Here is a 24,774-nt window from a genome sequence, read left to right on the forward strand (position 1 = left end):
TCTAGTCATGGCTTGGTTGTGTTTGTAGTTCTGGTGGCCAGCCCCCACCTAGGAGCCCACCAAGAGTCACCCTATTAGAATAAAAGATGCACCTATTATCAGGAAATTGCAAGAGATTTAGGAGCTCTGTGTCAGGAACCTGGGTCAAAGAACAAATTTTAGAACAGAAGATTCCTCTAGTACCCTTATCTATAAGGGTATTAGGATCTCTGTCTCTGGAACTATGACAGACCATGTATTAGAACAAAACGTCCTCCTAGCACCCCTATTGCTCAGGAAATTACAAGGGTTTTTAGGAGGTCTGTGCCAGGAACTGGGAGGACAGAGACACATATATATATAATTTATATATCTTATTATTTCACAACATGTAAGTATTTTTAGTAATTATAAATGGTATTATATTTTTTTAATTTGGCATTTAAGTACTTATTGCTAGCATATAGAAATACAATTTACTTTTACATATTTAGTATGTTTATCTTGTATTCTGTAACCTCTCTGAATTTCCTTATGAATTCTAGGAGTTTTCTGAGTTTTGTTTTGTTTTTTAGATTCCTTGGGACTTCTGCATAATTTCATGTTCTCCAGATATAGGGATGGTTTTATTTCTTCCCTTTTGTCGTTCATGCCTTTTCTTTCTTTCTTCTTGTTTTATTACACTGGCTAGAACTTCCAGCACTGTGTTGAATAGGAGTGGTACAAGCAGACATCTTTGCCTTGTCACATTTTATGGGGAAAGTATTCAGTCTTTCACCATGAAGTATGATATTCATTGTAGAACATTTGCTGGGTGCTTTTTATCAAGTTGAAGAAATTCCTCAATGTTTCAATTTTTCTTAGCGTTCTTATGAACAGGTATTGAATTTTGTCAAATACTTTTTCTGCATAAATTGATATGATCATGTAATTTTCTTCTTTAGCCTGTTAATATGATAGATTATGTTGATGGAGTTTTGAATATTGAACCAGCTTGCTTCCCTGGTATAAACCCCATTTGGCCATGGTGTATAATTTGTTTCCTAATACTGCTGAATTTTATTTGTGAGTTTTGCATCTATTTTTATGCGGCATATTTTGGTCTCTAGTTTTCTTTTCTTTTTTTTTCTTTTTTTTTTTTTTTTTTTTTTTGAGACAGAGTTTCGCTCTTGTTCCCCAGGCTGGAGTGCAATGGCACAATCTCGGCTCACGGCAACCTCCGCCTCCTGGGTTCAGGGTATTCTCCTGCCTCAGCCTCCCGAGTAGCTGGGATTACAGGCATGCGCCACCATGCCCAGCTAATTTTTTGTATCTTTAGTAGAGACTGGGTTTCACCATATTGACCAGGATGGTCTCATTTTCTTGACCCTGTGATCCACCCGCCTCAGCCTCCCAAAGTGCTGGGATTACAGGCTTGAGCCAACGCGCCCTGCCTCTAGTTTTCTTTTGTGTATTATCCCTGTCTGGTTTTGAGATGAGGGTAATATTGTCTTCATAAGATAAGTTGAGAACTGTTTCTTCCTCTTCTATTTACTGGAAGGTAATGTGTTGAACTGGAGTTCATTCTTCTTTGGTGGAATTCGCCTAGGAAAACATCTGGACCAGGAGATTTCCATTTCAGGAGATTTTAAATTACAGATTCAATTTCCCTAATAGCTAAAGGGCTATTCAGATTATCTATTTCATATTAGGTATGTTTGGTGTTTGTTGAGGAATTGGTTCATTTTATCTGTTATCAAATTGTGTTAGAGTTGTTCATAGTAATTGCTATTCTTTTTTTTTTTTTTTCATCTTTCTAACCACCATGGATCAGTTGCAGCCCAGGAGAGCGTGACGTCATCAGAAAGTAATTACTATTCTTTTGATGTCTATAGGGTCCATAAAATCTGCTATGTTTTAATTATTGATATTGATCATTTCTGTTTTCTTTCGTTTTTGCTTTATCACTCTTTCTAGAAATTTGTCAATTTTCTTGATTCTTTTCTAAGAACCAAATTTTTGTTTTATTCATTTTCTCTACTTTTCTATTTTCAATTTCACTGGTTTCTGCTTGTTACTCTTTCCTTTGTTTGCTTGGGTTTATTTTGCTCTTTTTTAGGTTCTTGAGGAAGAGTTTAGGTTATTATTATTATCTGGACTCTTCTTCTTTTCTAATATAAGCATTTATGATACCCCTTTCTTAGTTCTTTGGCTATTGAGAGAATTTTGAGTTTAGGGAGACCTTTTATTCAACCTTTTTGTCTGTGCCCCATTGCATTTCCAGGTTGTTGGCTTCTTCAGCGCCAGGTCTGGAATATATGAGGCAGAAAGAAAAGCAGTAAAGTCATCACTGTGTCATTCTTTGGGGCCCAGGGTCCCCTGCTAGACTTTTTCCTTCTCTCACCTTTTCATGTCTGTATCTCCATGGTGTGAAAATACAGATATAGATACAGCTGTATCTAGGCATCTTACTAAACAATTTCGTATAACCACTTTCAAGTGGATGAACTTGGATTTTGGAGGATAACAATCACAGATTTTCAAAAGTACTATGTTTTCTCTTTCTTTCCAGTATTTGTACCTCACTTCATTTTCTGGTCACTGCCTTTCCCAAGACCACTGGTGTAATGTGGAAGTAATCACAGTGATGGCTATCCATCCCTCTCTGACTTCTTGCCTTTCAACGATAAGTAGATTGCTTTATAGGTTTCTGTAGGAATGGATGTTTTGATTCCTCAAACATCTGTACTGAATTTATCAAGACGATTGTGTGGTTTTTCTTCCCTGACCTATTAACGAGTTGAATCATAGTAATGGATTTTTCTAACGTTGAGTCATCCTTGCATTCCTAGGATCAATTCTCCCAGATTGTGTTGTTGGCTGGGCGCAGTGCCTCACGCCTATAATCCCAGCACTTCGGGAGGCTGAGATGGGTGGAGCACAAGGTCAGGAGTTTGAGTCCAGCCTGACCAACATGGTGAAACCCCATCTCTACTAAAAATGCAAAAATTAGTTGGGTATGGTGGTGCACACCTGTAATCCCAGCTACTCAGGAGGCTGAGGCAGGAGAATCTCTTGAACCCAGGAGGCAGAGGTTCCAGTGAACTGAGATCATGCCACTGCACTCCAGCCTGGGTGACAGAGCAAGAATCTGTCTCGGGGGGGAAAAAAAAAAAGAGACTACCGATTTTGAGTTAGGAAATTATATTAGGCTTTTTGCTTATGTACACATTAATAAGATTGTGATTAGAACCCCTCCTGCTCACGAAACCAATAGCCTCTTTTCAATGGGTCGTATGTTCTTCCTTTGGTCACTCTATCAGATTAATATCCCATTTCCTGTTACATTTCTTCCTGTTAAATGTCTTGCCTGGCTTTTGCAGGCATTTTAGTTGTTGAACTCTGGTCTGTACTTTGCTATTTTAGTGCCATACTATCCACTTTTGGTATCTAGGTTATGCTAGCTTTGTAGAATAAATTGAGAAGCTTTATATATTTTCTATGTTCTATGCAGTCTAGCACAGGAATTAATATATACTTTACACTTTAAAGGTTGTTAAAAGTAAAAAAAAAAAAATGTAGTAAGTAGTAAAACCATCTGGGCCTGGGACCTGGCTGGTGGGAGAGTGGGATCTTTGACTATCTTTTCTATTTTCCAGTTTTCTGCCTCTTTTTTAATCATTTTAGTAGTTCATATATATCTAGAAAATTTTTTATTTCTATTTATTTTTCCAAAATTCTTTTAACTGTACTGGTATTTGCATATATACTCTAATAATTTGAAAAAATTCCTATCTGTAGTTACACCCTTTGTATTATTCCTAAATTTGTTTTGTTTACATTTTTCATACCGGTCTTTGATTGATTTTAACATCTTTTGGGTTTTAATGATCAAACAGATTTGTTTGTTTTCTGTTTCATCATCCTGCATTTTCTTTATTGAATCCCTTTCTTCTACTTTGTTTAGCTCTTTTTTAAAAAAAAAAAATCTTATTGTTTAGCACATTTTCAGTCTTTATTATTTTTCATTTTAAACTTTCAGTCGGTCTTTGATGCATCCTGTAAATTTTGAGCTGAGTGCTCTGATCATTATTCATCCCTATGTGGTCTCTAATTTCAGCTTTGATTTTCTTTTATAATTTACTCTTGGGTTGGAACTCCAAGAGATCTGTAGTATTTCTCTTTTGAGAGTTTTATTAAGATTTTATTTCTGGCTGAATACTGAGTCAGATTTTTTTAAGTGTTCCATAGAAATTTAAACATGTATTTTAGGCCAGGCGTGGTGGCTCACACCTGTAATCCAAGCATTTTGGAGGCCAAGGCGGGCGGATCACCTGAGGTCGGGAGTTCAAGAAATTTAAACATGTATTTTACATTTGTTGAGAACTGAGTTTACATATGAAAATCTTCTAGCTCAATGACCGTATATTCAAATCATCTGTACCCTTACCTACTTTTTCATCTACTTGGTCTGCCAGTTTCTAAGAAAGACGTGCTAAAGTTCCCTACCGTGATCCTGCGTTAACAGTTTCTGCTTGCGTTTCAAACACTTGTTACACAGTTCCATGCTGTGTTTTCAGTGGGGAAAGGGTTGTGGCTACTGTTATCTTCTGGATTGCATCTTTAATCCATATAAAATATTCTCTTGCCTTTGACCTTGAATTCTAGTTTTGTCTAATATTAATACTGTGTTTTTTGCTTTCTTTTTGACATTTAATTGGCTTACCTCCAGTCATTCTATACCATTTTAAGTCTTTTGAAAATAACAGTATTAAAAAATGTGTAGAAACAAGTTTTATACATTCTATAGAACGTATACAACTTCTATACATTGGTTTTATACATTGGTTTTTTTTTTTAATTGCATTTTAGGTTTTGGGGTACATGTGCAGAACATGCAAGATAGTTGCATAGGTACACACGTGGCAGTGTGTTTTGCTGCCTTCCTCACCTTCACCCACATTTGGCATTTCTCCCCATGCTATCCCTCCCCAGCTCCGACCCCCACTGTCCCTCCCCTATTCCCCCCAATAGATCCCAGTTGTAGCGCTCCCTTCCCTGTGTCCATGTGTTCTCATTGTTCATCACCCGCCTATGAGTGAGAACATGCGGTATTTCATTTTCTGTTCTTGTGTCAGTTTGCTGAGAATAATGTTCTCCAGGTTTATCCATGTCCCTACAAAGGACATGAACTCATCATTTTTGATTGCTGCATAATATTCCATGGTGTATATGTGCCACATTTTCCCTGTCCAGCCTATCACCGATGGGCATTTGGGTTGGTTCCAGGTCTTTGCTATTGTAAACAGTGCTTCAATGAACATTCGTGTGCATGTGTCCTTATAGTAGACCGATTTATAGTCCTTTGGATATATACCCAGTAATGGAATTGCTGGGTCAAATGGAATTTCTATTTCTAGGTCCTTGAGGAATCACCACACTGTCTTCCACAATGGTTGAACTAATTTACACTCCCACCAGCAGTGTAGAAGTGTTCCTATTTCTCCACATCCTCTCCAGCATCTGTTGTCTCCAGATTTTTTAATGATCGCCATTCTAACGGGCGTGAGGTGGTATCTCAATGTGGTTTTGATTTGCATCTCTCTAATGACCAGTGATGATGAGCATTTTTTCATATGTTTGTTGGCCTCGTGTATATCTTCTTTTGTAAAGTGTCTGTTCATACATTGGTTCTATACATTATCCATTTGAACGTCTGTCAATAGGAGAATTTAAACTGTATTTATTATAGCTATTGGCATATTTGGACTTACCTCGTCATTCATTTTCATTTCTACTTAACATGCTTCTTGTTTCTCTACCTACCTCCTTTTTTTATTGCTATATTCATAGTTTTCTTTTTCATCATTTTGTGCTTTAGAAGTTCTACATCCTATCCTTTTTCAGTTATTATTTTTATTTTTTTATTTTTTATTTTTATTTTTGAGATGGCATCTCATTCTGTCACCCAGGCTGGAGTGCAATGGCATGATCTCAGCTCACCACAGCCTCTGCCTCCTGGGTTCAAGCAATTCAGCTTCCCAAGTAGCTGGAACTATAGGCATGTGCCACCGTGCTGGCTAATTTTTTGTATTTTAGTAAAGACAGGGTTTCAGTGTTGCCCAGGCTGGTCACAAACTCCTGAGCTCAGGCAATTCACCCACCTTGGCCTCCACAAGTGCTGGGATTATAGGCCAGTTTTATTTTTAATTTTTTATTTTATTGAGACAGGGTCTTGCTGCATTGCCCAGGCTGGAGTGCAGTGATGTGATCATGGCTCACTGCAGCTCTCAGCCTCCCAAGTAGTTGGGACTACAGGTGCATAGCACCATACTTTTTTTTTTGGTAGAGACAGGGTCTCACTGTATTGCCCACACTGGTCTTGAACTCCTGGGCTCAAGTGAGCCTCCCACCTCAGCCTCCCAAAGTGCTGGGATTACAGGCTTGAACCACTGCACCCAGCCAACTCCACTCATTTAAAGCAGCGTATTTAATCCTTGTCATTGATGGGAAACTATAATCCGAACTTGTAACCTACCCTCCCCTACCAAGATAAAATCTTTAGCACATTTTTACATGTTTTTAACTTCCAAGGATTTCTGGCCCCCAATTGCTCTCTTTTCACAATAACCTATTGTTGTTTTACCAATGCACTGTATCTCTGAAGAGAGAGAGTCTGTGTGTGTAGTGTGTAAGTTCCATTATCTGCATTGGAGTCTAGTTCTGTTTATCCTCAACTTTCTCTATTGTGCAAATGATTTCCTCAAATATCTGATGATTCTTGCTTGTTGATTCATATTTTAAATGCAGAAATGTGTGAACTGGTATTGGTAACTGTCATGTGTTTCCTCAGCAGTCATGAGTCTTGGTTTCCACTGCAGATCTCCCCTCAGGAGGGAAGGGATAACTAAGAGCCTCGTGTCAGTAGCAGGTTTCCCTTTGGGATGCCTGGGCTTCCAGCAGCCAGCTGCTGGGACCCTATAGGACACCATAGGGAAACTTCATCCTGTGGAACAGTTTCCCAGAGCTCACTTCTGAACAAAGTTGAGTTTCTCTTTTCCTCCCCTTATCCTTCACACTGCTTGCTGAGGTACCTTGCGCCCTCTGACTGATGTTCTAGACTCAGTATCCCAGAAAACAGTCCCTACACATTCTAGACCAATTGCCAGCCTTAAGAGCTATAGTCATGGGTCAAGCTTGGTCACACAAACTGCCGCCAGCCTTCCACACAGCTGGGAAAGGGGCAGGAGGGATTGGTCCCTGTGTGTAGACTATCTTTTCACTTCGTCTGCCCTTCCTCCACATTGGGAGTTTTTTCAGCCTAGCATTGGGAAGACTCTCTTACCTCTGCCAAGCCTACCACTGGGCTTGTGCAGGGTAGTCACTATTGCAACTTTCCCATCAACCTGCCCCACCCACTTTCTATCTTCTAGAAGTTCATCGATGTACCTGGGCGCTAATAGGGCCCACTTTTCAAGGCTATTAAGGATTTATTTTCTTCCTTGGTGAAGGGAAGAAAACATTTATGCTTGGTCTGCTTTCTTGAACCAAAAGTCTAGAAGGGGGTTTAGGATGTTACAAACATAGCTTTTTGAGTGAAAAAACAAATCACTAAAATATTTTTCTCTATAAATAATTCTAAAAGTGACATGTCTTTTCCTGTAAGTGTAAGTCAAAGAAATAAAATATAGGAATGTAGTAGTGTTTGTCTATGATTAGAATGAAGTAGTGAGCACTGCTGCCCTACAGAGGCTGAGTATTGGGGCTGAGCTTGTATTGGCAGCGCTGGTCATATACACTGTCTGCCTCTATTAAAATGTAACTACTATTAGCAAATGAAATTAAATACTTCAGTTGCCTAGTAACTAATCCAATCTGAGAAAGAAGCAAAAATAGAATACATAAATTTAGAACTTTTAGGCCACGTGCCAAGCAAAATATTCTTGCTGTATCCTTTTGATCATCTGCGATTGAATGGAAGAAAGAGTATTTTGGTGTCAAGGCACATTTGTGTTGACAGTTCTTGCTAATAGTGAATACCCCTTGATAACTGAACATATATGAGAAATTGTCTGGCTGCCCAGGGACCTCTGGCCACACTATCCCTCAAAATCACCAAATGGAAGAAGCTCTAACTAGTAGCAATTTACTTTTCTGACTTAATTAAAAAGCCAGAGGGCATTATGTGATTTCAGCCACATTGTACTATGAGAAGAAAAGTATAAACCATCTGCTTTATCCATTTTCATATAAAATAAAGATATCAGGCAGCTTTTCAATGAGACACAAAAAAATTAAACAGTTTAATGTTTTGTGTACATGAAGCAATTACTGTGGGGGGTCATATATTAGAGTTCAAAGAAATACTGATATTGACATTAAATGTGATGTCAGTTACTTCAAATATTACTTTTTTCTGTCTTCATTAAAAAATGAAAAAATGTATTTACAGATGACATATTTTAAAATAGTAAAAAGGAAAATGAAAAAATTATTCCCCTTCAAATAAAAAGAATGTAAAACCTAAAGAAGACTTGTAAGAATAGTACAATGAATTTCATATACTCTGGACCCAGATTGATTACTTTATAACTTCTCTCCCTGTCTCCCTTTCATTCTCTCTCTCTCTCTCTCTCTCTCTCTCTCTCTCTCTCACACACACACACACACACACACACACACACACACACACAAATGTGTACATGTACATATATACGCACACATTCTCCCATAAACCATTTGGGAATTCATTTGTCTTTAAATATTTTAGCATGTATTTCCTGAGAACATAACCAAGCACAATTATACAATTCAGGAAATTGAACACTGATATAATATTGTATTGATACAATTTTATTAGTATTGTATTGATACAGTATGATACAGTATCACTACCCATATTTACATTTTGCCACTTGTCCCAATAATGTCCTTTTCAGAAATTTCTTTTTCCCTTGATCCAGGATTCAGTCCAGTAGCGTGAATTGCATTTGATTATGTTTCTTTGATCTTTAGTAATGTGAAACAGCCCTCAGCCTCTCTTGTGTTTCGTGACATTGACATTTTTGAAGAAAACCAAGAATGCCTCTTGTTTTGGGGTTTTATGGGGTTTTTGTGATGTTTCTTCATGATTAAATAGAAGGCACATTTTCAGTCATGAATCGCAATATTCTTTTGAGTAATCTAAGTCCTTAAGAGGACCATTAGGGAGAAGGTGGTTAGCAAACATCAGAGCCTGTGAATCCAAAGCGCAACTGGGTCAGGTGTGGCTCTTGGCCGGGGTGTCAACACTGCCAGCCCAGGCTCATGTGCCGAGGGCTGTGGCCCCGGCTCTTGGATGTATCACCCATTTAGCATGCAGTAGGCACTTCCTAAGAAAGTATGCAGGGACTCATTCCAAAATAGGAAGGCAATCATCTGACCATGAAACTTATTTTCTCCACTCTCTTTTAGAAACATGAAAGCTCATAAAACAAGATGCCACACACATTAGCAAAAATATTTGGGCTATCTAAATGTTCTTCTACTAATAGCAAGTTAAGTTTTTAAACTGACACCAACTTTAACTGTTTAAAGAAAGGTTGGCTGATAAATTGAAGGCTGAGAATTATGAGTAAACATCACTGGCAGTGCAGATAAGTTAGTAAAATAGCTTAAAAGGGAAGTTTACATTCAGGCCAGTGGGCTAAATGTATATAACCTGTCCATCTTAAATTCAGGTTTTGCCCTAGATCCACATTTTCAATGATGAATTAGGTTAGGGGATGTTTTTGTAGGAAATGTATGTATATGTAAGAGCTTATGTTTACATGTGGTTGGATTTGGAAGAAGAAATATTCAAAGACCTATTTCTTGTTCTCAGGACTGAAGAGTTTGTCTAAGTGCCCCAGGGCCACAGGTCTTTCACTGGCATGGACCATTTTCACCTGCATCCACAGGCATATGCACATTATAAATTCTGGACAGGGTCAGACAGTTCATGGCCTCTGTCTACAACCTCTTTGTTTAGTGTCAAACTTCATTCCTTTCTGCAGCTCTTTCCTTCTCTTCCTCCATTCTCATCTTTCTGCAGTTATTGCCAGTCTTAAAAATGCAGGCAAAAAACATTATAGCAGTCACCCCTGGGCTGTGATGTCAAGTTCTTTGGACTTCTCACCATAATGCTTTGTGCATCCTTCTGATTTGCAACTCATATTTTATGATGGCTTGAACCTAAGTCATCGTTCTGAGCTTAAGTTCTCGCCTGCTCTCTTCAGCTTCCATAATAACTTCTCAACTGCTTCCCTTCTCCTCTGCTTTGTGCAAAGACCAAGAGAAGAGTGGGTAGGTCTTTGGAACAAAGATGTTGCTTCTCAGTCTTTAATTTATTTAAAAAACATTTACTGAGCATCTACTATGTGCCAGGCACTGTTCTTGGCAGTAGAGGTAGAGGCGAACAGGTCAGATGAGATCCCCATCCTCATGGAGTTTACGTTCCAGTGGGAATCGTGTAATAGACTAGGATAGCAATAAAGGAAGCTCATACTTTCTGATGGAGATAAGCATTATGATGAGAATCAAAAGGGCTAATGTGAAAGACAGCGGGAAATGGTTAGGGCACTGACCCTGGCTTCCCAGTCTGTCCTCTCAGAGAAGATGCCCTCTCTAATTATGGGTTTTGCTCTGGTGCTTCTCTGCACAGGCTGCTCATCTATTCCCTCTTTTCCCTTGGGCTAGATACAAGGTAAGTATGGGGCAGATGCCAGCAAAACCCCAGGAGCTCCTTAAGAAATGCCAAGCTACTTGGAGTTTCTGGGAGACAAGTCAGGATATGTATATCTCACAGGCATACCGTGGGGGTCAAGGAACTGAATGATCCCATTTGATAATCTGAGAAATTACTTCTTAAAGACTTTCAGTTTGTTCAAGGGAAGCTAATAGAGCATTGTTTGTTGAACCTAAGTTGTATGCGGAAAGGAATCAGAACTATGGTTTAACAAATTTAGATTAGATATCTTGCTTATACTTTCTAGACATGACGTGCCTATACTGTACTGTGTAGTTAATGCAAATGATTTTCTATAACACTTAATAAGTAATTACCATTCCAATCACATCTGCCCCTAAAATCGGGCCATATGCAAGTCTCTCGTATATTATTTATCTTTCAAAATGAAAAGGTAGCAGACTGAAATTATGACTTTAAACAGTGTAGGTTGTAGGTGTTATTTTTCCCACATCTTTTCAAAAGGTTAAATCTTTGGGCTAAGGTTTGAATTTTGGAATGCATCTAGCTAGCTCGGGTTGGGCATGAGAGGAAGGAACAGCTGTATCTGTTCAGAGGTTAATTGGTAACAATTCTCTAAGCCATTGAAACGAATTCTTTTCCTCAGGCTGATGCCAGAGATAGTTGTATTATGAATTTCGCTGCAAGCAATTTTATATTGTATAGTACATAAAAGAGCATACTCATTGCCCAATAAAAGGCCTGTGCTCTCACCAAAACTTAACCTAAAGCACTCATTGAAGGCAGGGGAGAGCAAAAGCAAGGCAGTTCTCATGCCTTTGGTAGGACAGCACCGCTGCATCCAGCCAGGCCAGCCTTACTGACATGTGGCACTTCTCCATAGTCTGAAAAGGGCTTCCTTAGACCTGCCATAGCACAAAGCTCAGATTCTCTTTTACCTTCACCCTGTCCTGCAATCCATGGGCTATGTGGACAGCCCCAGGCCGGGGGAGTACTGGTTGGAGGGCTTTGATACCCACATCTTGCCTAGAGGGGGACACAGGGCACCGCTCTCCTTTCCTCTGCTATCTCCTGATTCCAAAAGTCCTGAAACGATAGAGCTGAAATGAAGATGTTTTTTGCATTTTCAGCTGAAGTGGCCCATGGAGGGACAACAGAGGCCTCCCTAGAGAGACTGTGGCCCACATAACCCTTACCAAGGTCAACAAAGCAAGGCCGCAAGGTCAAACTTCCTGCTTTTGGGGATTTGTGGCCCTTTAGCCTCTGGAGAGAGAAAATTCAAAAAGGAGGTCCCTTGTATGGCCCAGTGCACAGATTTTATCACAGTACAACATGACATATGGATCAGGATTTCTCTACCCTGCCCACACCTGAGCAGCACCAGTCTTCAACATCGTAGGCATCCTAGGCGAAGAAAGCATAAAACTGGCAAAACCTGAGTGTCCCTGTCATTCCCTGGTGACCTGAATAGCCCTCCCACCTCTACCCCATGGGTCCACCACCATTTCTTCTTCTCCTGAATTCTAAACATGGTCAGCTATGGCCTAGGACGTGCGGACCACTCACATGGTACCTTACCCCAAGAGCAGCCTCCTAATCCAGAGGGAGACAGACCCAGACAAGGAGAAAATAAATAATCTTCCATCTGCAAGAGATTTTTTTTTAACCACAATGTGAAAGTAACCTGAAAGATAAAAGTAAAAACTTGAGATTCCAGTGAAAATGAACTGTAGTGGCAAGCATGATATATACACGATTGCACTCCATGACTGTCAGAATTCAGCAGGGAGAATCATTGTCCCTTGGTAATTATGCGCATCCATTAGCATGGCATCCATTCTTTGTCAGAAGCGTTTGGTGACAGTCTCTCTCCAGAGAAGCACACAGCTCGTGTGGCCTGCAGTTAGATGCCCAGGATGCACCTCCCCCAGGGAAATGCTGCTGCTAATACCGTATTAAAGGCAGAGTTTGTTGGGTTTTTGTGTTTTTAATCTCAGACACCAGTGCAGAGGCACAAGATGTTTATTATAATTTTATAGACACCCCTAACAAAAGCTTCACTCAGGAAGGAAAATTAAATAAATTAAATGTTAATGTTTCAGGGATGGTGGGGGTGGGGTGGTAAGCTGCAGAAGGTTGGAAAAGAGAGGGGAAGTGTCATTTCCTTTCCTTTAGGAAAGAGAAAGAGGGGGCAAGCCATAAACATAGCTTCATTCCCAAGCTGGCAATTCTTACACTTAATATGTTTTGTCAGGCAAGTCTTCAATACAGATTAAAATGAAATGCCAAGTAATTTCCACCTCTCGGCCGCTCACGTCTGCGAACAATAGAGAGTGTTTTGATGAATGTCGGTTAATAGCACTTACACTCTTGTAGATTTCATCCTCACAGCAAGGCCTAAAAAATGGGGGATGAGGGGACTATCTATGTGCGGAGGGGAGGGAAGAGGAAGATTGATCCATAATCCCCTTCTTACTAACTTGATTCATAATGATGGAAATTGAAAGTGAACCAGAAACAAAATCAGGATGCCCAGAGAAGATGACCCTTTGTTGTTAATTAGGCTCAAAGCATAAAACATGATTTCTAAGAGCTGGGTCCACAAGGAAAAGGATTACATCACGTTTAGATGTTTGCCAGGCAGCTTCTACTCCAGTGGGGAGGGCCAGCTGCATTGCTGGGGTCTAAGTCTTTGGTTCAACTGGGAAGTTTGCAGCAAGTGTCTCAATAGTCACACTTCCCAGTCCATTCCATCCTGACACAAACCCGACGCTGCAAAACCCACAGGCTGAGCTGTGTTATCTCACTTCCCCGCACATCACTGCCTTTGCAATTTTGCATTCTGAACTCCCAGTGTGGGGTAAGTTTGAAGAGTAGGATAAAAACTGAAGCGCCAGCAGAATTCTATCACCCAGGGATTTAAATCCTCACCTTCCTCACGACTGGCATGTGCAGTGTACTTATTTCCCTTATCCTGTTCTTAAGCTTGATTGCGAGGATTTGGTTTTCACTTATTCTCTTACTGCTTGGAATAGGAGCCTTAACTGGAAATTGCTGACTAATTTTACGGTTGTGTAGGTAACAGGGAACACTTCTGTCTGGTCATCATTGTGAACAACATCTCTCTGTATTCAAAGTCTAGTGGGTTACATTGGTATTCCCTTCACAGTCACAGTGACCGGACCATTGACTCAGCTTTGGTGCTTACATGTTTCTCGTTGGTTTGCTTTTTGGGATCACTGCTTACCAAATTTCATAGTATCGAACCCAGCCTTTTTAGATGTTGAATCAAAGAAATTCTTGGAAGGTGTGGAAAAAGTATCTTTCAGAATGGAAGTCCCAAAAGCAAGGGGAGTAAAACTAAGGTGTGTTGGGTTCCTATGTTGTCCTGCGTAACCCATGTTCGTTCCCTCTCCCCCACCTCATCAGGTCACATCTGCACAAAAACCCTCTGAAGAGGTTGCTATCCGCAGATCACCCACGAGGAAACTGAGCTCACTGGCTTGCTCAAGGCCCTGCATGGCTAGGGAAGACAGAGCAAGGCAGGCTGACGGGTCTGTCTGACCCAAAGTCCACACCAAAGCCTTATCTTTTGGAAAGCTTCCAACAGTAACTCGGGAATTGAGCTTCCTTGCTTAAAAAAAAACTTTGAGAGAACCACCTTCTGGTTATACTTGTACACTGATGCTGAATCCTGTTTTAAATGTTTTAACCTTGCACATTCCGGTCAGGGATTTGTCTCAAAGCGTAAAACATGATTTCTGAGAGCTGAGTCCACTTGGCAGGGGATCACTTTGCACTGAAGGAATCATACATTTTCTCATGCACATTTCAGAGGCCATGTGAGTTTTCACCTTCCTGGATAACCAGAAATGTCCATTTTGCTGCCAATTCCAGGCTTTTCAAAACTAAAGTTTTAAAGAGGTGCTTCTAAAACATGAATAAAAGGGAATGGCATGAATTGGTCTCCCTTCTTCATCGGGGGCATTTGGGAAAGCAGTGGAGAGCAGACAACCTGCCTGCCTGTGAGGAAAGGAAGGCCCACACTCCCTGAAGATGCCTGGGGACAGGAGGACTATGGTTCAAGCACAAGCCAAATGCCTGTGACTGACCCAGAAGCCCACGACCGCTCCCCGCCATCATGATCCAGAGGCACACTGTTGTCTCAGCCTCTGGGGAATGTGCATCAGCATCCCTGTCTTGTCATCACTATCACTGGGAGAATGGAGGAGGCAGGGGAAGCACATGAGTGAGGCCAAGTCTCCATTTCCTCACTCATTAAATGGAGGCAATGATGCCCACCTTTCAGGGTTACTGCAGAGCTTAGAGAGAGGCGGTATGTGGAGCACCAGGCACGGTCAGGCTTGGCGAAAGGTGGCTACTGCAACAGAGGGGTCCCAGAAGCTTCCAGCTCAGCCAGCCATCTCTAGCCTTCCTTAGCAGACCTGAACTCAGTTGCTGCTGCTGCTTTTTCACAGTCTATCTTTGATAACAATTCAAGTCTTCTTGCATTTGGAGAGAGCATAAAGGTGGGAGTTTAACATGCCAGGGAGATGAATATTGAGTCTTCCTTCAGCCCCCGCCTGGAATTCAGGAAAGCAGCTCTGTCAGGCCAGAGAGCTGCGGGGCGTCTCCTCAGGTTCTTTCCTCTGGGACCTTCTCAGGATCAGAAGGATTCTTCAATTTCTAAATCAAAGTAAAATATCTGGCAAAACACCAAAATAGAGCAGAGCATCTCTGTCAGCAAGTTTTGCTTCCTGAAGAACCGTTTCCGCAGGCAGAAACACCAGCAGTCACTAGAGGAGCAGGAGGGTTGCAGCCCAGCAGCCCTGCTTCAGCCTAGACCCTCCACCAAGGGGGATGCAGGGGGTTATCTGCTTCCCAGGGCAGGAGGGGCATTCCTATAAAAGGATTGCAAGATTTTGCTAATTTATGTTGGTGAAGACCTGAGGAATGTGCATAGAAATGGATTCTAAGGATGTTGGGCCAAGGATGGAGTTGGGAGATCCTGAATTTACTGTGTCAGCTGAGCAGCTGGAAGTGGCTCCAAGAGATAGTCTGGTTGGTTGGCTGAAAGTGGGACTCATTGGTTCTACATTCTTTGATGTTTCCAAAACTTCCTTGGCATCATGTAAGAGGATGGAATCAAAGGCTTAGAAGGCTGGGATGTGGGGATGGGAATAGATTTATTATGTGCACCCTGTACACCCATATTCACACTCTGTCCCTGGAGCAGGCTCAGAGGATACTCCCTTCAATAAGGCCCTGAGCAGTCTGTCAGTGATGGAGTCCCAGTTTCCTGAGAGATCACTCCGGTGGCTGAGCTCCCTAGGCTGGGCACATTGGTGGGGGTGCTACCATTGAGGTGAGCTGTCTGATTTCAGTGGAGATGGTAGGATCACCATGTGTCAGAGGCCAGAAATAGGCACTTAACCGCCAAGGACAGAGTGGGCACAGTTACTTAATGGGCATCAAAATGTTTTTCAATATTGCTATCCAGCTCTTCTACCAACATGAGTTATGTAATGTGTCCTCTCTCCATTATTTTTCTTTGCTTTTACTACAACTGCTAACACTATATACCCTATCTTGGCTATGAATCAACTGATACCTCTATTTTGATCCTTTTAAATTTTTCTTCCACATCCTGGAGAAAACATCTTCCAAGAACATAGTGGGTGCCACTAATACGTCATCCTTTGGCATCATGGACCCTGAGGGCAGGGGTGTGATTTAGAATGAATGTGCCAAGCGTGTGCTGCCCCTTTGTGACAGAGCTGGTGATGAGGACCCCCACTATGGTATCTGGGCTTATTAGAGGCACCTGTTGGTGAACTGCCAATTACTGTGACTATTGATTGAGCCCAAGGATTATATTATATTCCCTCTACCAGCCAAGGAGAATGTCATCCCATTTTACAGATGGAGAAACTGTCATCTCATCATTAGGTGTGTCTTGCTGAGCTTTCTCCTTCTATCCCAGGTACCCAGAGTGTCCCTGCATGAGCCCTTTTACACCTCCTAAAGTGCAGTGTGCTCACCTGAACACCCCTGCCAACTTAGTTTGAATCAATGTTGTGGAGGAGCTAACTTGCTCATGTTCACTTTACTGGTCTTGACCCATTACAGGAGTCAAGAAAATGAAAAGCATTCGTTTCAAAGGAAAGCTAAAGATGTTTGCTAAACATCTATGGTCCCTACCAACCTGTGGTTTCATAAAGGTTCATTGGTTGCTTTAAGCTCCACTGCCTCAGTTTCCCTATCTGCAAAATGAGGACAAAACCTTGACCCATTCCCCATCTTTCACATCCCTTTTTATTGCCTCTCAAGGACAAGGGGAACTGAAGTGCAAGCATATTGTCAGCTGAGAAGATGGGCTTTGCTGAAGATTTTTCTCTTTCACTTCTTTCTCTTCAGCTTCACTTGAAAGTCCCCCTTCTCCTGCCCCCCACCCCAATCTGTAGCTATTGTCTTAGCCCCCAGGAGCAGGGGACAAAGGAATAACAGCTGCCAAGTTATGGGCTTGGTGCTTGTCTAAAGGGTATCCTGGCTGGGCATGGTGGCTCACACCTGTAATCCCAGCACTTTGGGAGGCCAAGACGGGCAGATCATGAGGTCAAGAGATCCAGACAATCCTGGCCAACATGGTAAAACCCTGTCTGTACTAAAAATACAAAACTTTGCCAGGCGTGGTGGCATATGCCTGTAGTCCCAGCTACTCGGGAGGCTAAGGCAGGAAAATCACCTGAACCCAGGAGGCGGAGGTTGCAGTAAGCTGAGATCACCCCACTGCACTCCAGCCTGATGACAGAGCGAGACTCCATCTCAAAAAAAAAAAAAATAGAAAGTATCCCATCCTTTTTCTTTTCTCTTTCTAGTGATATAGAATGGGAGGGAGAAGGGGGGAAGGAAGGTTGGTGTTACACACACACACAGAGTCTTAAGCGCTCCTGGCCCTAAAACAGAAAACTCTTCATCCTCTCACCACCTATGCTTCAAAGACTCATAAAAGCATGTCACTAGAAGCATCGTGTGAAAGAGGCACTTGAGGTTTTGTGATAATGTTAGCTGTGCCCTGTCACTTTGTTAAAGAATGTGCAAGTGCAGGGAGAATCCAGCGCTGAGTGCCCAGGCAGGCAGAACTCTCCACCCACCACGCCCTCCCTCCCTCTGCTCCACCATCCACCCCCACAGACAGTTTTTTAGCCCAGAGTTAAGACAGCAGGTCCATGATATAGTGGACCAGCTTCCATAGCCCCTATGAAGTTCAACTGAGTCCCAAGGTTGCTTTTGCTGAGTCTAAAATGGCTTGCCGTGAAGTTAAGGTGACCAGAGGGTGACTGATTCCTGAAAATTTCTTGCAGAATGAAGGATGAGATTGGACTTCTCAGTGTGTGTCCAGAACAAGGATGGAGAGGCTCAGCAGCACTGACAGGTCAGTAGGTTTTCTCTGTGCCATATGATGGGGTTCCGAGTTTGCTGCAGCCCTGGCCTTGGGCCAGGCACATGATGTCTGATTTTGAGGTTCAAGGGTATTGTTATTTCCACTTTATCAATAAGGAAACAAGCCCAGAGTGAGCACTGGACAGCATTACAAGGCTGTAGAACATAGCAAGGTCGGGGTGTCAGCTCTGGGGCTTGGAGATACAACTCATGTCCCTGCTCCTCTCCTCCCTCTCCCTAGCATTCATATTTCCACAGGGAACGGGTCCTTGCTCTTGTCTGTGCTTCAGACATTGTCTCAGAATATGGTCTTTAAGTGTCAACATTAAAATATTAATACCTAGGGTTATGAAAGTGTTTTGCTTTGAGCAAGGTCTCAGGGATATTTGACTAATTATTCCTCATTCAGTTATGTCAGTAAATAATTGCACAAAGAATTTTTTTACAATAGTGTTACCAAGGAAGCTGCATGGACTCCGTGAATTCTGTCCCCTGCTTGGTCTCTCTCACTTTCCTGTTCTTCCTGTTTGTGCGTCTGAATAATCCCCTTCCCCAGACATGTGAGCACTTCCACTTGCAGGAAAGCTGCCTCCTACCCCCAGCTTGGGAGGCTCTTTTGAGGGTATGGTACAGAATTCCAGAATTCACTAGCTCCAGCTCACCTGTGTCTGCCTCAGGGGCTAACAGAAGTAGATTCAATAATGACGTTAAGAGTCATGTCAACTTCTGTACCTTAGTCTAGAGTCTGGGGAGAGGACCCTCCCATGAGGTGACTGCTCCCAGTCCCCAGAAGTTGGGTAAGAACTATATGGTGATTTGGACTTGTGAGTTGTCCTTCAATTTTGCTAGTGATTTCTCTAAATAATAGCCAGGAGATCTAACAGGTCTCAGATGAGACTGAAGTGAGTCATTGCCGGTGTTAGCATGTGTGTGCCAGTATCTCCCAGCTCAGGCTGCAGAGTGTAAGAGAGGGTGACTCATTCATTCTCAGAAGCCTGCTCTTGGTTACCTTTTCCTGAGTATTTTGTGTTAGAGGTAACTCGTTTTGTTCAGAAGTAGAACTTCCCCTTACTGCTACTCTATGAAACCATGCTTTATTAAAGGGTTTTCTTCCTCCAAAACTATATAAGTTGCTGCATTTTTTAAAAAGAGAGTTTCTTGGGAGAATAACTGCTGAGAAGAGAATACAAACATATTATATTAGTGATGTTCTCGCTCTGCTATAAAGAATTATGTGAGACTGGGTCATTTATAAAGAAAAGAGGTTTAATTGGCTCATGGTCCCATGGGCTGTATAGGAAAACTGGCTAGGGAGGCCTCAGGAAACTTACAATCATGGTGGAAAGGGAAGTAGCCTGTGAAATTTCACAGGGCTCCAAGGCCTGTGGGGAGGAAGGAGGACTTTCAAAAAGAAAAATTAGGTATCAGCTACTAACAGGAAACGCCCAGCCAGGCCTCTAAGGTCTCAGTGCCAGTCAAGGTTTTCAAACAACCCACTTTCCAAATATACATTTGGTCTGACAAGAAAGCGTTTTGAGTTCTGGCAACAGAAATGTGAGAGCTAAGGCAAAAGAGGAGAGCATGCAGGAAGAAGTGAGAACAGCTTACCTGCTCCTGCAGGCAGAGCCCAAGGGCCCCTCTGTCTGGGCGGGCAGTCTCAAGCTTGCCTGGATGGTTTGCCCCCAGCGTCCTGGGCAGGCAGCAGGATAAGCAAGGTCAGAAAACACATGAGTACTGACCATGAGGTCGGGATGTTTGAGAGAAAATGGAGACGGGATTGTTTTGTTCATTTCTTAATAGGCATTTGTTATATACCAGGTAAGGAAATAATCCTCCCATTGTCAATATATCTTAATCCCCGTACTGTCTATGTCTTCTGAGGCTTGCAGGGGAGGGAAATGCTTTGTCAGAAGAAATCCCTTTTCAGAGATAAATGCAGATGCACCTCCTTTTACACAATGGGCATGACCCTTAAATGAAGTGTATCTCACACATGATATTCGGGGCAGCAAGGAAGCTTGCCTTTTCACACAGTCCTCCTAGAGCTTTTGAGGATGTCACTCCTTAGGTGGTTTTTGTGTAAATTGAGTTTCCATAAAGGTTTTTCTGCAATTTGCTTGGTTTCCAAAATAACAACAAATACTATTCAGTAAAGGAAAGAGCTGACAGTCCTTAGTGCCTCAAGTCCTAGCCATCTCTGATGATCAATACTCACGGGATCTTCACTTCTTGTTATCACTCCCCTCCCAGCTGCCCTCTACCAGCCTGGTCACTGAGATTACCACAATTTTTTAAAAAGAAAAAAACCCCAACAACCTTAAAGCATTTAAAATTCCAATAAGAAGTAGAAAAGCAGAGTTGAGAACGAGATCAAAAGCAGTTCTCTTTCAGTTGTATGAAAGCATCACCATTAAATCCTTGGGAATAGAGGAACCCAAGCACTTCCAGACAGTTTCAGAGATTGAGCGTAACTCTAGAACCACCCAAAAGATAAGATTTAGACAACTTCAATTTGGCCAGAAAAGAACAACAACAACAAAATACACAACTAAGTAAGGCATCAAATTCACACTGTGGAAACGAAGAAATCACAAATTCCCTCCCTGATGCTAAGTAGCATTCAGGCAAAAGCAAATTTTCTGACAGTGAATCAACCACTAAAAAAAGCTGCTTGCAGCACAGGGCACAGAGCGGACTTCTCAAACACTGGTGCTTATTATTGTGCTTCTAGCCTTTATTTCTCCCACCCCTCCCCTCTGAAAGCTGTGCTCAGATACACAATCCATCCACAGAAGAGCTATGCCTTTCCAAGATTAATTACAAGCAGGGGCCACGTGTCTGTGCTGGATGTGTGATTGATCCTGCAGGAGGAAATGCAATGGGAAGCTAATGAGAAGCTAATGCTGCCTTTTATCCAGTAAGCAAAGTTCAGAGATGTTTACATTCTGCTAGTTAAGCAAGACCTAAGATGAATGGACTGTCTTCTCGGCATGAATTCTCACCAAGGCAATACCTACATGTGTCTCAGAGGACCTCACCTGGGCCACAGAGGCCAGAGAGAGGGTCAGAACTCCTAATTTTGCAAATAGCTTGATTCCATCATGTTTTAATTAGCAGATTGATTCTATCCAATAGATTGGTGAATGAAAACTAGATTCAGATCAGTTCAACAGAATTGGGATGTATAGGGTTAGAACTGGGATATATAGACCAGTGAGCAGTATGGCAACTACACAGGGGTCCTTGCACCTAATTCTATCATTGGCAGGCAAGAGAGTACTCTCAGCACACCGGGTGAAATGTGCTAAGATGCTGGAATTTCCTAATTTCTACAGAAAAGGGGTCTTGTTTTCTGCCATATCCTCTCCCTAGGAGAAAAATTAAAAACTGAGTACCAGATTCATCAAAACAGTAAAAGGAGAAGGAACATATTGCATGTGGCATAGCTATTCCTTGGAACAAATAAATGCTAAAGAGAGCTGGTAATTCAGGAGGTCCACCCTCGACTCCGATGCCCATCAGATGAAATGGCATCACATCCAAGATGTGTTGTGTAGCCCCGTAGCCTGGAAAGCCCCTGGTCTCTGTGGCCACTTGCTAGCTATGGGTAAGCTAATTGTCATTTCTAAGCTTCCATTTCCTTCAGTGGGAAGCTGGTAAAACAGTACTATTTCATTCCAGCTGGAATTAATGAAGATAATGAATGTGAAGCATCCAGGCTGTAACAGGAACACACACAGTAAGTGCCCAGCTAATCACAAGACGTTATTTATTAGACATTCCAGCAGCACCTGGGAGAAGCAGGAGGGAAAAGGCAGTGTTCAGTGGCCGGGTTGGCAAGGGAAGCATACAGCTCTACTGTGTAGTCAAATACTTTCACACGGAGGGCAAAAATCCTGTCCTATCACCTCTGACACCGAATAGGTTTAATGTCCTGCCCTCACAGTTACCATGATGATGTCCAGGCACCCACCTCAGGATGGGGCTTTCAAATCTATACGTGCACACCAGCATCTAAAAACCACCCATAAGCCTTAGCAAGGATTACTAGAGTAACACGAAAAGAACGGTATAGAGCTGAGGCTATTGGAGCAAGAAATCAGCCAGGGTGAACTGTGGTTTAGCAGCAGTGAGCACCACCTCATCCCTGGCGTCTGCGTTGGAAACCAGGCCCCGTGCTGGCAGCTTTCCCTCCCCGATCCCACGTAACTCTTAGAACATCTACAGGAAGGCTGTGGGAGATGAGGAGGCAGATGGATGGAGAATCAGAGAGGGAAGCCCAGGTGCTTTGCAGGGGCTCCATGGCCATAACAGCCGTTATCTATGGGGCAGTTACGGTGTTCCCAGCAGCATCGTGTAGCTCACTTGTGCCTTTTCATTGAATCCTCTCAGTAACCCTGCTGTGTAAAACCAAGTCTCGCCATCGCTAATGTGGGAATTGCAAGAGTCTCACAGGTTCAGTAACTTGCCCAAAGTCACACAGCAACAGGCCTAGGACTCAGGCCCTGGGGAATCTAATCACAGGCCCAGTGCTTATCCCCCCAGAATGCTTCCTCACATCCACCAAAGGCTACCGGAGTAATATAGAGGCCAGTGGGAGGCATGGAGAATAGATAGGGGTCCTTGCAGCCAGATTTCTGTAATTCTCAGGTAAGAGAGTACAGTTCATATCTGAAGACCCTAAAAGACATGCCCATGTGGAATTTTACCATGCATTCTGCATATGTGCTGTGCAAATGGCAGTGAGTTTTGACAAATTTTCCAGTCTATGCTAATATCAGCTTACATTTACCCACTGCCTGCTGTATGTGTACCAGCACTGTTCTGAGTGACTGACGCATATTAACGAAGAATCCTTACAGCAGTCCTATTGGCCGGTACTATGGTTATGCCCATTTTACAGATGAACAAAATGAGGCCAGAGAGGTAAAGCAATATGCTTGGTGTCAGAGAGGTAGAAGTGGTTCAGCTGGGATTTGAGCCTGAGCAAATGTGGCTATTAGGCCCACCCAGGCTCTTATCCACACTGGGACATGAACTAGAAGAGCAATGCACTGTGGGACCTGGAGAATCGGCTCCTCCCTGTTTCAGGTGAATACCTGACAAAGGTGACTGCAGGAAGGGATGTGCCTCATCTAACAATTCATGTCAGTGATTCCATAAGCCTTTAAGAGGACAGCACCAAAGATAACAAGTAATAGGCATGCTTTCCATTCAACCATCCTCAAGCCCTTTACGTCCTTTATGGTAACTGTGAGGGTGGAACGTTAAACCTATTTGGTGTCAGGACAGGATTTTCCAGCCTTGGAAAAGAGGTGTTTAGCTGACCTTCCCGTTTTAACCCTTTTCACTTAGCATATTCAGCTGACGCTGGGTGGGGCTGCCAGAAACGGTTTGGAGGCATGCTGAGCTCCGTGACATCCTTGTCTGAAAGACATGGCCGTTGGCCGGTGTCCAACACTGTGGTTGATTTTCAAACCATTTAATTGAAATCATTTTTTTTAAAGGAGGGGGTGGATGCCAGAGTAGTGGAAAGATCTTGGCAAAAACCTTATGTGCACTTTTTCCACCATTGGATTGACCAGACAGGGCCACAAAGCTGATACAACAGGATTAGCAAAATTGCATTGTTGGACATAGGCACAGCATGACAGGTGCTACAGCAAAGGCATTTGGCAGGATTAACCTGCCAAGGATAAAGATGTAGCAGACAAGGGGCTGAATTAATGGACTGGCATGACCGAAGCAGGGAAATCTATTTGCATGCGATATTAACTGTGCTAATAAACTCCGGGCTGGGCTCGGCAGGCCAGGCAGCCTCTTTGAACCAGGAGTTTTATTTTTCACCTAGAAGGCTTCTGCCAAGATGGATTGTTTTGTTCATTTATTAATAGGCTGTAAAACAACCAGGCTTTACAGGTTGCCTTTTGGATTTCTTGCCATCATCTTAAAATAGATGTGTTGTCTTAAATGCTTATAATAGCACGTGTGCTTTACTGATCATGTAAATCATCCTAATACCTCTGAATCTGGAAGCCAAAAGTCCTCCGTATAGAAGGTGATTGTCTATGAAAAAGCAGTGAAGAAACACAGATACAGCACACCCTAGAAAACATCTGCTTGGGATAGGTTTTCTTGTCTGAGTCTTATGTTCTGATTTCCTGAATGTCAGGGTAGGTCTGAAGTGAGCAAGTAAGATGCCCAGGATGCAAAATTTCAGGAAGCACTCACGGTCTGACTCAGACGAGAGCAGCATGAGCATGGAGGGTGCCTCTCTCCTCTCACCCTGGCTCCATCCTGGCAATGGCACAACATCCACCCATTCAAAACACCCACCCGTTCAAACCCATGAGTGGACTTGAATACACTTTACATTGACACTAACTGCACTGCTGAGTGTTGGGAGGTGGTCCAGGAAGCGTTGTAAGAGACTGGGGAAGGGAGCCAGTCAAGGTTATCCATCAAGTTACTGCTGCTGGCACATGCGGACCTCTGTGAGCTGGTGTGGAACACACCTCAGGGTTATCCCACCCAGGGGGCCAGAGAGCCGGGTATTTATCCACCAACCCCTGTCCGTCACTGGTCAATGCTGCTTGGGAATGTTAACTCCTTGGCACTCAGCCAGTCCACACGCAGCCTGAACACAC

At 42.6% G+C, this 24,774-nt stretch overlaps 1 protein-coding gene across 5 annotated transcripts in view; it reads left to right on the forward strand.

Annotated features, from left to right (window-relative positions):
• LOC118147825 (uncharacterized) overlaps nt 1-24,774 on the forward strand; it is a 127,925-nt gene that overhangs the window by 90,166 nt on the left and 12,985 nt on the right. For 4 of the 5 annotated variants that reach the window (XR_013526908.1, XR_013526909.1, XM_078350132.1 and 1 more), the window contains exon 3: nt 18,049-18,119. The gene's annotated coding sequence lies outside the window, so the exon portion shown is untranslated. Of the gene's footprint in view, nt 1-18,048; nt 18,120-21,808; nt 21,867-24,774 lie in introns of all 5 variants that reach the window. The other variant, XR_013526907.1, reaches the window with a different exon arrangement.

The sequence above is a fragment of the Callithrix jacchus genome, chromosome 15, assembly GCF_049354715.1.
Source record: "Callithrix jacchus isolate 240 chromosome 15, calJac240_pri, whole genome shotgun sequence".
Lineage (NCBI taxonomy): Eukaryota > Metazoa > Chordata > Mammalia > Primates > Cebidae > Callithrix > Callithrix jacchus.